The following is a 12,244-nucleotide window of genomic DNA, read 5'->3' as shown; positions in this document are numbered from 1 at the left end:
CGTGCTAAAGAGAAGGAGTTATTCACAACAACGCCAGGAAATTGTGGTGCACGTTGCTAACTTGAAATGTATGGGCGTTATTCACAACAACTCCAACAAGGCAGCCTGACCATGTCCTCTTCAATGGAAGATATCTTGAGCTACAGAGATCCAAATTGAGTGCTTCCAGTTGCATTGGAAAGCTGACATTCAGAGCTTTCCAACCATATATAATAGTCTATGATGGAGCACAAAATTGAAGCCAAACCAGAGTCATCTTTAGGCCCTAAAAACAAGAACATGAAGTGAAATTCAAGAAAGCTAGAGATTGGCCTTGGGGTGTGGGTCGAGCACGTTGCCAACGTGCCACAAGGGGGGCGTGTTTTGCAACAATGCCAGCCCCAAGTCCTTGCCTTGGGAGAGTGATGCACGGGCACGTTGCCAACTTGGGGTTGAGGGTGCGTTATTCACAACAACTTGGCAACAACTTGGCAGCTTGACCTTACCTTCTTTGAGGAACCATAACTTGAGCTAGGAAAGTCCAATTGAGGTGATTTCAGTGGCATTAGAAAATAGACATCAAGAGCTTTCCAATGATGTATAATAGTCCATATTGAAGCTGAAGGTTGACACTCAAATTCTGGGCTACATTTAGCATGAAAGTAAGGCCAAGAAGAGGAAAAGCAAGTTGTTGGCAACAACTTGGGCTAGCAACGCCCAAGTCTCAAACTCACTTCCAGGAAATTATGATGCACGTTGCCAACGTGCATTAAGGCCACGTTATTGACAAAAACGCCAAGCCAATGGGCCAGAAGCATGATGAATGAACTCTTCCTTTCCAAGTCTAGCAACACTTCCAATTGAGCCAAGAATTCAACAAAGAGAAAGCCCACATTGCTAGCCCCAAATTGAAGATCTCTGAAGGATTTTAGAGTAGTATAAATATAAGAGATTGATGTACTTGTAGAGGACTTTTACACTTTTACTTTTTACACTTCTAGACACTTAGAACTTTTTCATACTTTCTAGCACTTTTACTTAGCTTTTGCTAGTACTTCCGGGTACTCTTCCGGAAAGCTCATCTTTGGTTTTCTATTGGAATTCTTCTTCTTCATTTTCAAGTTTTAAGCACTTCATTCTTCTTCTTCTTCTTCTTCCCTTACATTTAGTTTAATTTTGATTTATGGCAATTGTTGTTAAAATTGGAGCAATGACTCACTAAACCCCACTTTCATTAGGGGGAGGAGCTCTGTTTGTTGGAATGAATTGGTGAACCCATCTTCTCCTCCTCAATTCTAGTGGTTGATCTAAAGAGGGAACTCTTGCTCTTCATAGATTCAACCACCATCGAGAGAGGGGTTAATCTACATGAATTATGTGGTGAATTTGAGGAATGAGTCACATAATTCAGTTTAGAGTTCATCCTTTCATGATTTCTTTAATCAATATACCTTGGTTAGTATGTGAGATGTAACTCTCCTTGGTTGAGATTATAGGAATTGTGTGGCTGGATTAGATTTGAGCTTCATCTCTTCTCATGAACAATTAGATCACGAGAGTGGCAATTGGTTATGTTGAGAGAGATTGAATCACCAAGAGATTGGGATTCAATCACCCACTTGCCATGGATTTATACCCATGATTGAGGAAGATTTGACTAACATCAATTCATGAAAACTAGCATCTCTGATCCCTAATGATCCTCTCTATCATTAATTCTCATTTCTCTTGCTCTAGTTATTTGATTACCCATCTCCCAATCCCCTTCTACATTCTGTCTATTTACTACTCTTGCTATTTACATTCTGTTCATTTACTTCTTGCCATTTACTCTTATGTTCTTTAAATTTCTGCAACCTTTAATTCCTTGCAATTTATCTTTGATGTCATTTAAGTTTCTTGCACTTTAAGTTTCTGTCATTTACTTGCACTTTATTTCTATCTTCTAGTTCTTTACATTCTTTGCCATTTAAATTCTTGCAATTATGTTCAAAAATCAAAATGCTCATGAAATCAAAACTATGTTTGCTTGACTAAATTTACCATTAACTAAAGTTGCTTGATCTACCAATCTCCGTGGGATCGACCTCACTCTTTGTGAGTTTTATTACTTGATACGACCCGGTATACTTGCCGGTTGTACGTGAAAATCAAATTTTTACGTATCAAGTTTTTGGCGCCGTTGCCGGGGATTGGAAAGATTGACAATGATTAAGTGAAAGGTGGTTTAGATTAAGCATTTTTCTTATATTTTTATTAAGCCCACTAACTGTTTGATACTTTGTTTCACTAACTCCAATTCCACTCTAGTTTTAGAGTATTTCACTTGTGATTTTGGTTTTGTTTGTGTATGTCAGGAGCTAATAGACTTAATACTGAGGACGAGAGAACCCTCCGAAGAAGAAGAAGAGCAGAAAGAGGAAAGGGAATAGTTGGTGAAGAGGAGTCAGAGGGAGAAGATCAAGTCATGGAGGATGAGATGCACAATCCTGGAGGGGTCAACAACGATGATAGACCACCTAGAAGGGTGCTATCTTCTTATACCATCCCTGACCCAAGACATTGTGGGAGCAGCATTGCCACTCCAACCGTTCAGGCCAATAACTTTGAGTTGAAACCTCAGCTCATCACTTTGGTACAGAACAATTGCTCTTATGGAGGGGGACCTCTTGAAGACCCAAATCAACATCTATCTGTTTTTCTGAGGATATGCAACACAGTGAAGACAAATGGAGTGCATCCAGATGTCTACAAGTTGTTACTATTTCCATTCTCTTTGAGGGACAAAGCCACTCAATGGCTAGAGTCATTCCCCAAGGAAAGCCTCAATGATTGGAATGAAGTGATGAGCAGATTTCTAGCAAAGTTCTACCCACCTCAAAAGATCATCAAGTTGAAGACAGAGGTTCAGACTTTTAGGCAAATGGATGGGGAGTCATTATATGAAGCCTGGGAAAGATACAAGGCACTAATGAGAAGATGCCCACCTGACATGTTTAGTGATTGGGTCAAACTCCAAAACTTCTATGAAGGCCTAAGTCCAGAAGCAAGGAAAGGACTAGATTACTCATCAGGAGGATCACTCAACATGATGAAAACTGCTGAGGAGGCTCAAGACCTCATTGAGATTGTGGCAAACAATCAATATTACTACTCATCAGAGAGGCAGCATAATCCGACCCCAAAGAAAGGTGTAATGGAGCTTGAAGGTGTTGATGCTATATTGGCACAAAACAAGTTAATGCACCAACAAATCCAACAACAAATGGAGATGATAACAAAGAGAATGGATGGCATGCAACTTGCAGCAGTGAACACAACAAATCAACCATCACTTGAATGGGGCCAAGGTGAAGGGGCCACGGTTGAGCAACCACAAGAACAAGTTCAATACATGCAGAATACCTCAAATTCTCAAGATGAATTCCATGGTGATACATACAACTCATCTTGGAAGAATCATCCCAATTTAAAGTGGGGAGAAAACCATTGGCAAAAGAACAACAACCACAATCACACCCGTAACACAAACAACCAAAATCACCATACCAACAACACTAACCAATATAGAAAAACACAAAACACATATCAACACCCCCATCATAACTCACAAACTCACCAAAATAACTTCTCTGCGCCATCATCCAACTCACAAAATTTCCACACTAATCCGCCCAACAACTTCCAACAACAATCAACCCCCATCATACCTCCAATTGACCATCATGAGGCCAGAATCTCAAGTCTGGAAGCAACCTTGCAAGCACTTGCTCAAACCACTCAAGCTTTAGCTAAGGGACAACAGGAACAAGCGGTCACTATGAAGAACATTGAGAGACAAGTGGGACAATTAGCCAAACAAGCCGAGAAACCAACCAATGTTCTCCCAAGTGACACAATACCCAACCCAAGAGAAGAATGTAAGGCTTTGCAGTTAAGGAGTGGCAAAGTAGTTGGTGAAAGTTCAAATAAAGAAGCAATAAAACCCAAAGAGCAAGACACAGTGGAAGTACATGTGGAAAGGAAAGGTGAAGAAAAGGGTTCAACATCTCACAAAGGCAAAGAAGTTGTCAAGCCACAAAGCAACCCACCTGGACAAAGAAGCAACCGTGATAGCAATGGGAGTGTGAATCCACAACAAGAAGGAGTAAAAGCCTATGTACCCAAGCTTCCATACCCAACCAGGATACATAAAGGAGCAAAGGACCAACAATTCCCAAGGTTCCTAGAAATCTTCAAGAAACTTGAAATCAACATCCCATTGGCAGAAGCTCTGGAACAGATGCCATTATATGCAAAGTTTCTTAAGGAATTGATCACCAAGAAGAGAAGTTGGCAAGAAAAAGAAACGGTGATTCTCAATCAAGAGTGCAGTGCCATCATTCAAAAAGGGTTACCTCCAAAACTCAAAGACCCTGGCAGCTTTCTCATACCTTGCACGATTGGGAGCATGGCTGTTGACAAGTCACTTTGTGATCTGGGAGCAAGCATTAACTTAATGCCCCTTACCATGATGAAGAAAATGATGATTGAAGAGCTTAAACCCACAAGGATGTCACTCCAACTTGCTGACAGATCCATCAAAATACCAAATGGAGTAGTTGAGAACCTCTTGGTGAAGGTGGGAAACTTCATATTCCCAGCTGATTTTGTGGTCCTAGATATGGATGAAGAGGGAAATAATTCAGTCATTCTTGGTAGACCCTTTTTGGCTACAGCTAGAACAATCATTGATGTGGAAAAGGGAGAAATGATTTTTAGAGTGCATGATGAGCAAATGACCATAAATGTGTTCAAAGCAATGCAACACCCCGTTGAGAAAGAAAGTTGCATGAGGATTGATGTAGTGGAATCTTTGGTTGAAGAAGTACTTGACACAAACCATCAAATGAAACAAGAAGAAGTCCATAACATCAAGGGACAAGAAGAGAATAAGTTGGAAGCATCAGAGGAACCAAGTGAAGCTACAAAAGAAGAGGCACCACAACAAGAGTTGAAACCACTACCCCCTCATCTTAAATATGCATTCCTTGGTGAGAAGGACAGCTTCCCAGTGATCATCAATTCCACATTGAGTGCAGAGGAAGAAGAAAAACTCATTGTAGTATTGAAAGCTCACAAAGAGGCGTTGGGATGGACCATTGATGACTTGAAGGGCATAAGCCCTGCTGTGTGCATGCACAAGATACTCTTAGAGGAGGGTTCCAAACCGGTGGTACAACCCCAAAGAAGATTGAATCCTACAATGAAGGAGGTTGTTCAAAAGGAAATCCTTAAGTTGTGTAAAGCTGGGATCATCTACCCTATATCTGACAGCCCTTGGGTCAGTCCAGTGCACGTGGTTCCCAAGAAAGGGGGGATGACCGTCATTGTTAATGAGAAGAATGAGCTTATTCCAACACGAACAGTGACAGGGTGGAGAATGTGCATAGACTATAGGAGGCTGAATGATGCTACACGAAAAGACCACTTTCCTCTCCCTTTCATTGACCAGATGCTTGAAAGGTTGGCTGGCCATGCCTACTACTGTTTTCTTGATGGATATTCTGGATATAATCAGATAGTGGTTGACCCCATGGATCAAGAGAAGACCTCCTTCACTTGTCCATTTGGAGTTTTTGCATATAGGAGAATGCCATTTGGACTTTGCAATGCCCCAGCTACCTTTCAAAGATGCATGCTATCAATCTTCTCAGACATGGTAGAAAAATTTATTGAAGTATTCATGGATGATTTCTCTGTTTTTGGTGATTCCTTCAATACTTGCTTGCACCATCTTACCTTAGTCTTGAAAAGGTGCCAAGAAACCAATTTAGTTTTGAATTGGGAGAAATGCCATTTCATGGTACCCGAAGGCATTGTTCTTGGTCACAAAATTTCAAGAAAGGGTATAGAGGTTGACAAGGCAAAAGTAGAAATTATAGAAAAACTTCCTTTGCCAACTAGTGTGAAAGCTGTTAGAAGTTTCTTAGGACATGCTGGATTTTATAGGAGATTCATCAAAGATTTTTCCAAAATAGCAAAGCCACTAAGCAATCTGCTGGTGGTAGAAAATCCTTTTATCTTTGATGATGAATGCAAACATGCTTTTGAAACTCTAAAAGCTAAGCTCACCACAGCACCAATCATCACACCCCCAACTTGGGGACTACCTTTTGAACTCATGTGTGATGCAAGCAATCTTGCAATTGGTGCTGTGTTGGGGCAAAGGAAGGAAAAGAAGCTTCATGTTATCTACTATGCAAGTAAGGTATTGAATGAAGCTCAAAAGAACTACACCACAACAGAGAAAGAGCTACTAGCTGTGGTATACGCTTTTGATAAGTTTAGACAATATTTGATTGGATCTAAAGTCTTAGTGTATACTGACCATGCTGCTCTTAAGTATCTTATGTCAAAACAGGATGCCAAACCAAGGCTAATCCGATGGGTGCTACTCCTACAAGAGTTTGACATTGAGATCAAAGATAGAAAGGGCAATGAAAATCAAGTTGCTGATCACTTATCAAGGGTGCCACAAGATGCATGCCAAGACAACCTCCCATCAATAAATGAAGAATTCCCAGATGAGCACCTCTTGCACATTCAACATGTCCCTTGGTTTGCAGACATGGCCAACTACAAGGCGGGGAGAATCATTCCACAAGAGTACACAAAACAACAAGTCAAGAAGCTACTACATGAGGCTAGGTTCTTCTTCTGGGATGACCCATTCTTGTTCAAAAGATGCCCAGATGGAATGATAAGAAGATGTGTGTCAGAGGATGAGATGAAAGACATACTATGGCATTGTCACAACTCTAATTATGGTGGTCATTTTGGGGCTGAAAGGACGGCTGCAAAGGTCCTTCAAAGTGGTTTCTATTGGCCTTCAATCTTCAAGGATGCTAGAGAGTTTGTGAGCCATTGCAATGAATGTCAAAGAACAGGGGGTTTGTCAAAGAAAAATGAGATGCCTCAGAAGTTCATTTTGGAAGTGGAAGTCTTTGATCTGTGGGGAATAGACTTCATGGGACCCTTTCCTCCATCTTACACATTCAAGTACATTTTGGTAGCAGTAGAGTATGTCTCCAAATGGGTAGAAGCAATAGCCACCACCACATGTGATACCAACGTGGTCTTGCAATTCCTCAAGAAGAACATCTTCACTAGATTTGGAGTGCCCAAAGGACTTATAAGTGATGGGGGAAGCCACTTTTGCAACAAGCAACTAAACTCCTTACTCCACAAATATAGTGTTACTCACAAAGTGGCTACACCATACCACCCACAAACCAATGAGCAAGCTGAACTTGCCAACAGAGAGCTAAAAAGGATCTTGGAGAAAACTGTGGGAACAACAAGAAAGGATTGGGTTAGGAAGCTGGATGATGCACTTTGGGCATATAGAACAGCCTTCAAGACACCCATAGGAAAATCTCCATTTCAGTTGGTGTATGGAAAGGCATGCCACCTCCCTGTGGAGCTTGAACATAAGGCCTTTTGGGCCACCAAACTTCTGAATTTAGATGCTCAAGCAGCAGGAGAGAAGAGGTTGTTACAACTCAATGAACTTGAGGAGTTCAGATTGGAGGCATATGACAATGCCAAAATATACAAAGAGAGAGCAAAGAGATGGCATGATAAGAGGATTTCTCAAAGAACATTCGAACCGGGCCAAAAGGTGTTGTTATTCAATTCAAGATTGAAGATCTTCCCTGGGAAGCTGAGGTCTAGATGGACTGGTCCATACACCATCACCAAAGTATCACCTCATGGCTATGTTGAATTACTTGATGAAGCCTCAAAACAAACCTTCACAGCTAATGGACATAGAGTGAAGCACTATTTTGGTGGCCCTTGGAGCAAGGAAGAGAGTGTGCAACTCTTAACATGAGCAAGGAAGTTACAATGTCGAGCTAAGGACAATAAACAAAGCGCTTCATGGGAGGCAACCCATGCTCAGGGAGTCTTTTATTTTCATACTTTAGTAGTCAACAATGATTAAGTAGACTAGTACATGGTGTATGCAAGGCACTAAGTTTGGTGTGGCCAATCTTAAAGTAATGGCAAAAGTGTGTTCTACAACACTTAGCCACAAACTAAGTTTGGTGTCCATACATACACGAAAATGCTAGACTATGAAAGTATAGTCATCTATTTTGGTTAAAAAAAAAAAAAAACGTGAAATAGCATCTAATGTAGGTAAATTACTAAGTTTGATGTGGCTATCTTTGGAATTAATTCCATAGAACACTTAGTCACAAACTAAGTTTGGTGTCTTTACTTACATTATTAATGCTAGAAAAATTAGATTAGGGAATCAATTTACAAATCTTAATGTTAGTTTAGTCAATTTTGCATAGGAATATCATCATAAGTTTTTAGCTATTAATGTCACTTTAAGAATCTCAAACTTTTGGAATTTTGTTGCAGGAAAGAAAGAAAGAAGTGATGGGGAATCTTGGAAGCATATAATGAAAGAAAGAAAGAAATGATGGGGAATCTTGGTGAGTGAGGTCACGGATACACAAGGAAGGGAAGTCACATGAGTTTTAAACTTTGTGCATGGGGAAAAACAACTCAACATGCATTGGGCACAAGGAAGCATGCTCCCCATGCCATGACCGAGCCTTAAATGTCACTAGAACCATGCCTCCCCACCAACTTTCACTTTAAATACTTCAACCACATTCATCAAACCTCATTCTTCATCATTCATTCTTCTACCCCCGTAACCTCATTTCATTACCCGAACTCATACTCAACTTCCAACCTATTCCATGTTTCACAAATTCTAGCCTTGAACCTCATCTCTACCCAACAAAACTCTTGAAGCATCACATCTCCTCACATAACCGAAACACTCCACCTCCCCTCACCATCATTTTCTAGCTTGCCTAAGTCACGTTGTGGCCATACATCTCGCCCATTCACAACCATTTTCCTTGTGCTTGAGGACAAGCACTCATCTAAGTTTGGTGTGGGAGATTCAACCTTTGCAAGTGAATCTCAATGGCCTCATCATCAAGAGATAGGAGAGAAGATGAATTTGATGAAAGAAGATTCAAATCCAAACACAATGAGCGCATCTTTAGTTAGATGTCAAGCAAAGATGTTGTTCCGGAGTTACCTTTCAAGCTAAAGAAAGATGAATATCCTGAGATACACAAAATAATCAGAAAAAGGGGATGGGAGCTTCTCTGTGACCAACCTCAAGAAGTGAGCATGCTTCTCATCCATGAGTTCTACACTAATGTGATAAGAGAATTTGATGATGAAGAACCATACATGAGCTATGTAAGAGGTGTGACTGTTGATTTTAGCCCGGACACCATCAATAGGGTGCTAAAGGTCAAGCAAAACAGTTCAAACGAGCTAGCTATGAAGAAAGGGTTGAAAATGACCCAAAGTACATGGATGTGGTAAGCGACTTATGCAGGGTAGGCACGGATTGGGTGTTTGATTCACATGGGCAACCACTCAAACTTCGGAGAGGTGATCTCATACCTCAAGCAAAAGGATGGCATGACATAGTGAGGAGATCATTGATGTCCACTTCAAATAATTCTGAGGTAACGGTGAATAGAGCAATAATGATCCATTGTATTATGAAAGGAGGGGAAATCAATGTTGGAGACATTATAGCCAAGAACATCATTGACATAGCCCAAAAGGTCAAACAGGACAGCTGGCTAGGATATCCTAGCACTATTCTGCGCCTATGTGAAGAAGCTGGAGTGCCTCTGGAAGAATTTGGAGCGACTGATGTGGTCTCTGTTGGGAAACCTCTCACCCGAGAAAGGTTGGAATTCATCACCACAACCCAATTGGAAAGGCAACCTTTAGCAAGAAGGAAGAAAAGGAAAGAGGTAAGACAAGAGGAGGAGCCGCAAGAAATGGATGAATCTCACACTTTGAACATGAATCAACTCCAGGCTGCCTTGGACGGAATTTCTGGGCAATATTCACACATTCAAAGAAGCCAAGAGGAACAAGCTCAACAACAAAGGGACCTTTGGCAATTGATGGATCAACAAAGAGGGGTTCAAGTTCAGTGGATGAACCAACAAAATGAATACCAAGCACACATGATGGAGCTACAACAAGAACAATATGCCAAGATGCAGGAAGCCATCAACAATTCAACTATGGAACATGAAAAAGCCATGGAGAAAGTAATAGAAGAACAAGCTCAACTAAGGAAAGAGCAAGCTCAGCAAAGGGAGCTTCTCCATAGGTTGGATGCTAGACATGATACATTTCACAAAGATTTCAATGAAAGCAGAATGTTCAGGGAAGCCAGGCATAAGGACAGACTTGACTATGATATATGCACTCAAGAAAAGCTCAGTTACCTCTGTTCCACACCCCTATTACTCAACCCACAAATCAAAACTTTTAATGAAGCTCGCAAGATATTTGAAGAGCAGGAACTTGCAAGGGTAAGATTCAATCAACAGAGGCTACAGGAGACAATGATAAGCTCAGGAATTTGGCAGAGAGAAGATCCAAAGGGGGATGCAACAACAAAGCAACAAGGAGAACGGAGAAGTAAAAAGAAAGAAGATCCAAAGGGAGATTCAACAACAAAACAACAAGGAGAGCTGAGAAAGAAAAAGAAAGAAGATCCAAAAGGCAAAGGAAAGCAAGGAGAATCAAGCAAAGGAAAAGGGACATGAAGACTAAAGGTGGTGAAGTTCCTATGTTTTTCTTTATGTTTTATTAAATAAAGAAGATGTATGTCTGAAATATGGTATACCTTCTAGGATGCATTTTCTTTTTGAAGCATTGTCTTTTATGTTGCCCATTCCATGCATCACCACTCACAGATTTGGAATGGTTGCTTGTCTTTAGTACTTTTACTTGTCATTGGAATAAAAGATGTAGTTTGATGCAAGAACAGAGAGAATTCTAGCTTGAAAAGAATCATGTTGTCCCATAAGCAAAGTGCTAGTATATTTTGTGAAAGAAGCAATGTTCAAGAAACTCAAAAGAATGCTTGCTTATACATGACTAGTTTAGTTAAGGATCACAAAGACTTTATCAGTAAAAGCACAAATAACCTTGACAATAAAGAAAATAGAATACAAAGACTGAAAAGCTAGGCATCAATGACATAATTTGGATATGTGTCTGTGGTGATTGATGTTAAGAGACATACTTGGGCTAGTAAATCCGAGGGTGCTTCATCACCCGGTAACTTGAGTTAACTAACTCGGGATTATCGATTGAAAACCCACAATCAAGAGTAGCTCTATAACAGAACATTTAGCAACCCAAAGAGGTGCTGGACACCACTATCCAAACAAAATTTCAATGTTATATGCCTGTGACTGAATGTGTTAAGGAAAGAGGCTTGAGTTAGTAAATCTTTAAGAGTGTCTCAACACTTAACAACTTGAACCAACTGGTTTGGGATTGTTGATTGAAAGCTTATGCTAAAGAGCCGCCTTAAGACAAGATTTCGAGTTCATTTGAAATAAAAAAAAAAAGAAAAAAAAAGAAGAGAAGCATCAAGGAAAGAATGGTTCAAGGGTCATGTGCTAAGGTATAAAAGAAGTCTAGTGAAGTTAACCAATTTAGTATTGAAGCAAGCATTTTAATTGAAAAAAGTTGAATAGTTGTGTTCAATTACAATAAATTAATGATCACACAAATGAGGATGACATGTTCAATGAAAAAATTCTTCTCTGGAAAAACATTCAAGTCTTATATCTTAAATTCTTGTGACAAAGTCCTTTATATTTGCTTGAGGACAAGCAATACTTTAAGTTTGGTGTTGTGATGCAAGTGCATATTTGCTTTATTAGTTAGTTAGTTTAGTTAGTTTTAGCTTAATTTCACTTATTTTCTCTAAATAAACAAGTCCTTTTATGAGTTTTGTTTCCATGCATGAGAATACCAAGGAATATGTTGATTCTAGCCAAATTCATGCAAATGATTTAAGGAATGCATATATGAATGAGTATGAATGAATCTCATGAAATTTATTGCATGAATTGGTAAGACTTTGAAGCTATTTCCCTTGTTGATGATAGGTGATGAAACAAGGAAGCATGGAAGCAAGAATGATGCAAGCTGGGCAAGAAGTTGGCGTTGCCAACTTGGATATAATTGGCGTTGTTCTTGCCAACGCCAGGAAGAGGAGTTGGCGTTGCCAACTTGGGATTAGGGGGCGTTTTTATGGATAACGCCAGGATGCCTTGGAAGCAAAGTTGGCGTTGCCAACTTGAGAAGGGCGTTGCCAACGCCACACAAGGAACTTGGCCCTGGAGGAAGAGAA

Source organism: Arachis stenosperma, chromosome 10, assembly GCF_014773155.1.
Source record: "Arachis stenosperma cultivar V10309 chromosome 10, arast.V10309.gnm1.PFL2, whole genome shotgun sequence".
In the NCBI taxonomy this organism is placed as follows: Eukaryota; Viridiplantae; Streptophyta; class Magnoliopsida; order Fabales; family Fabaceae; genus Arachis; species Arachis stenosperma.
Note: the sequence above shows the minus strand (reverse complement) of the source record.